We start from the raw sequence: 5,000 nt of genomic DNA, 5'->3' as shown, positions 1-5,000 counted from the left end.
AGGCGTCACCCACGACCAAACAGGAGGCGTCACCCACGGTCGAACACGAGGCGTCACCCACGACCAAACATGAACACGAGGCGTCACCCACGACCAAACATGAACACGAGGCGTCACCCACGACCAAACATGAACACGAGGCGTCACCCACGACCAAACATGAACACGAGAAATTAGTATTTCAAATACAAATCATAATTTTTAACATTTTCAATGAGACTATATTTTCCATTCATTTTACAACTTATGGTGGTAAAGAAAGGTGTGACTTTTAATGGAAAACACAAAACTGTCTGAGTGACCCCAAACATTTGAATGGCAGTTTACCGTTTTCACAAACAAATCACACAAGTAGATCAGTTCAAACAACCAACATCTGTAAAGACACCTCAATGTCGCCAGAACATGCTTCAGGTCCATTGATGGCAGAAACCAAACTGGACCCTGACTAAACACTGAAGCCTCGGCTCCAGCGTCAGATCACTTGCTTTGATAGTGTTGTCTAATAATAACATTGATCATTTGCATCACTTTTCTGATGGCATTGCTCCAAAACGTGTGCTGTCCTCTAAATATTGTCTTTACAGCTACATTTGCGCATTTGGATGAAGCAACAACTGTTGACAGACTGTCTCTGAACGTTTGAGGCCTGCAGCCGCTCCACGGCTTTAACAAACAGAAAACCTGCAAACACAAATCTGCTTCCAGTTGACGGGAGATGTGATTGTTTTCATTTCCTCGAGGTTAATTCAGAAGACGATTGTTCCAACCGTCCGCTTTAATCGCACTGACCTCGCTTCATCTTCGAGCTGACGCCCGCGTCATTTTCAAAGTTAATTGTTTCTGTTTGTGGCTTCTCACCCTGAAATTAAACAAGTCCTAACTTGATGCCAAAGTCCACAGGTTCAGAGTCCAATCCAAGGGAGCAGTGCAACAAACCACGTTATGTATGACATGTGGACTTTGGCCTTGGAGACTCGGACGCAGACTTTAGTCAGTCTACAGGACGAACAGCAGCATCCCAGAGCAGAAACATGCTGCCGTGAGGGGCCACCAACAGCACAGACGCTGTGATACTGATGGTGTGTGTGACCACCATCCTTCGACCGGCCGCAGGGTTCATCACTGCTGTCGTTCAGACCTGAGCCCAGGCTTCATGAAGCTGCTGACGTCAACCAGACTGTGAAAAGATGGATTTTCAGGTTAAAGTGACGACCCGACAAACAGCAGCTCAGCCTCTGATCCGTCTGCAGCCGCTGCGACGCCCCTGACTTCAAAAGCCTCCGCTCTGCTGAACCTACACAGACAGTACAATGGTGCTAAACAAACCTTTAGGCACAAGTGGAACCAACACAGGGGCAATTAAATACACAGGAACCCGATTTAGCGGCGCTGCTCCGTGGACCTAAACCGACTCGGGCAGGTGAGGCTTTCATTGCTTTGTGTTGTGCACAGCGTGTCCGCGTCCTCTTGATCCGAAGCCAGTGACCTGTACCAGCACTAAACGCACGGAGTCCAACAATGCACTGCAGCGCTGCCAACATTAACAGAACCGACACACTGCGGTCTGGGTCCCACACAAAGGCGGGAGGCGCGCTTTCTGCAGGACGACGTCCTCGCTGCGACGCCTTCGAGCCCAGACAGGAAACAAAGGCACTGGCTTTAACAGCGCTGCAGCTCCTCTGGCTTCTTAACCAAAAGTAAGTAACTGAATGTAACACAGACCCACGACGAGGACGACCTGAGGTTTGAACTCATTAACCCACATGACCACGACCTGAGGCCTCATTACTGATGAGCCAGCAGACAGTCGCCAAGTCAAGTGGAACAGTGTCAGAGCCTCAGTTGTTGTTGCTGCAGGTCCCACCAGACCACAATGAGTCCCCGCGCGTTGCCAGGCACCAGCATCCCATGAACCCGCCGACCCTCACTCCCACTGCAGCTCAGGTTGACGGAGCGGAGGTTCCCCTCCACTCCGACCTGCATCAGGCCACTGTGCAGATCACATTAATTCTGCACTATGCAAAGAGAAACTTCCCCTGGTGGAGCGTTTCCTTCAGCCCACGACGGACTGAACCAGCTGAGACCTGCCGCTGCGTCGCAGCCGTTCAGACTCAGACTCAGACGCTGTTTGTGACAGACAGAAGAGCAGTGGACTTCACAGCATCCAGCTCCTGCTCAGAGCAGAGCAGGTTACTGAGTTCATGCAACCAAGCCAAGTGGAAAATACAGTTCAGCCGATTACTGAAGCAGTCAGTCACTTAACGCATCCCAATAATGGCTGGACACTTATCAAACAACAGGAAAGAGCTTGAAAGGCTTTCACAGGCTGGATTTGAGGATTTGGGCTTTTTTAGGATGATTTTACAACTTTATTGAGCCGCAGCGTGAGATGAGCATGAAGCGATGCAGGGCTCCGTGAGGCATCTGATTATCACCGCTGACACTTTGATCGGCCTGTTCTTTGCACCTGTCGGTTTGGATGCTTGGAAGCTGTTTACTGAGGCTAATGGAACAACAGAGCATCATCTGCCAAACAACAAGAAACAGATGCTCAAGAGCTGGTGCGGGTTTAATGGTGAGTGGGCGTGTGTCAGCAGCCCACACTCATAAATAAACCGCCCACAGTGGGCTCAGTAAACACACACACATCCTCCTGAACTCTTCTACACAGAGGAACAAACAAGGCAGAGGTCAACGCAGCGTCAGCCTGACACACCAGCCACAGACCCACACGCTTCACAACCTGCAGCCACAGACCCACACGCTTCACAACCTGCAGCCACGGACCCACACGCTTCACAACCTGCAGCCACGGACCCACACGCTTCACAACCTGCAGCCACGGACCCACACGCTTCACAACCTGCAGCCACGGACCCACACGCTTCACAACCTGCAGCCACGGACCCACACGCTTCACAACCTGCAGCCACAGGTCCATGAACATGAGCTCACCTCTACATGAGTCATCAACCAGAGGCAACAACACGGCAGCATTAAAACATGGACCAGGGTGGGGAGACGAGGGCACGTCCTCCATCAGCTCCACGTCAAGCGGATCCCACTCTTTACTGTAGTATTAGTATTTGTCCTGTTGCAGCAGCACTTTAAGGATAGAGAGCGAGACGGCTCCAACGCACACAGAGCCGACATTCTGAAAAATGAGAGACAGAAGTAACGCTATGACTCAAAATCACCACACGCGCGCAGACACACACGCACGCACACACACACACGCGCACACACACACACACACACACACACACACACACACACACACACACAGAGCTGCCTCCTCCGCTGCTCTGAGTCGGACGCCACCGCTTCCTGTATGTCATGTTTCTGTTAATACATTCAAACGGAGGTGATGTGCTACGGGACACACGCAGAAACTCATCAGAAACTGAGACCACGCTGCACTGGAACATGTTGGTAATGACACAGGATGACGTCTGTCATCTGCTGTCATGACCTGATCCCTGGTCCAGAGGTCAAGAAGGCACGCGTCTGTTTGGTGAAGCTTCAGATGATCATAATGTAAACACACAACAAAAATGACACTGCATTAATCAGACAGGAGACATTCTAATCACAGTGGCAAACATGATTCATTAAAGTATAACTTCAGGAAACGTCGTCAAGATAAGTCCATTTACCTGCGATGAGCCACGTGATAAAATTCCTGGAAACGCGTCTCTTTCCTACTTCATTTAACCGACAGCTTCAGTGACACACACAGTCCTACTTCCATTTACAAGAATCAGCTGCAGGTCAATAAATCAGGTCAACAGGTCAAATCCCCTTCTGGCGTCAGAGTGGCTGTTGTGACAGTGTTCAACGTCTCAAAGGGAAAAAAACATCTCTGGTTTTGAAAACCTTGGATGCGTTCAGGTGCCGTTCCTCCTGTTTGTGTTCTAGAAGCAGATGAATCACATTCACTAATGGTTTCAACAAAAACTATTACACATTAAATATTACAGACTCGCAAACGCAATCAGACTGTTTTTTTCTGCATGTTTCAAAATGCTGTTTTTCTAGTTACGTTTCATTTCACTTTAATTTGCCACATTTGCGGTGAGAGGCCAGAAAGCGGCGCACCCTCCTGCATGAACACCACACCTTCCTTGCTTACACTGGGCCTTCCTGTCACTGTGGCGCCTGCCAAACACAAACATGCAGCAACAATACGGCCCAGACTAATCTGTGATCCCCAAGAACACGGAGTTCTGGAAACACGGCCAAGCACACGCACGCAGGTGCACACACAAACACACGCATGTGCACACACAAAAACACACACACATGCACACACAAACACACGCATGTGCACACACAAACACATGCATGTGCACACACAAACACACATATGTGCACACACAAACACACACATGTGCACACACAAACACACACATGTGCACACACAAACACACACACACAGGCACACTCAAACACACGCAGGTGCACACACAAACACACACACATGCACACACAAACACACGCATGTGCACACACAAACACACACATGTGCACACACAAACACACACACACGCACACACAAACACACACACACTCAAACACACGCATGTGCACACACAAACACACACATGTGCACACACAAACACACACATGTGCACACACAAACACACGCACACTCAAACACACGCAGGTGCACACACACTCATGCATGTGCACACACGTGCAAACATAAACCACACACGCACACTCGTGCACACACACCACACCACACATGCACATACACGCATACGCGTGCACACACCACACACAACACACACACACACACACACACACACACACACACACAACCACACACACACACGGCCCTCAGCACGGCTCAATGAGGGAAGAACGATGCAGGAGATTGCTGATGATTCCGATAGCCATGAAAACCAAACCCACACAAACCACTGCGATGTCGCTGATTGAAAGAGGCACAGCGAGAGAGAGAGAGAAAAACAGAGAGAGAGAGAGAAACTACC

General features: G+C 49.7%; 1 protein-coding gene across 2 annotated transcripts in view; it reads right to left on the bottom strand.

Moving 5' to 3' along the window:
- The window catches only part of LOC114870735 (endothelial PAS domain-containing protein 1-like), a 50,699-nt gene that overhangs the window by 12,426 nt on the left and 33,273 nt on the right, over positions 1–5,000 (bottom strand). Inside the window, exon 1 of one of the 2 annotated variants that reach the window (XM_055502721.1) lies at positions 2,959–3,215. The exons of the other annotated variant lie outside the window; for it this stretch is intronic. The gene's annotated coding sequence lies outside the window, so the exon portion shown is untranslated. Of the gene's footprint in view, positions 1–2,958; positions 3,216–5,000 lie in introns of those variants that run through there. 2 annotated transcript variants of the gene reach the window in all.

This window comes from Betta splendens, chromosome 15, assembly GCF_900634795.4.
Source record: "Betta splendens chromosome 15, fBetSpl5.4, whole genome shotgun sequence".
NCBI lineage: Eukaryota > Metazoa > Chordata > Actinopteri > Anabantiformes > Osphronemidae > Betta > Betta splendens.
The sequence above is the reverse complement of the archived record's forward strand: the minus strand, read 5'-3'. Positions and strand labels throughout refer to the sequence as shown.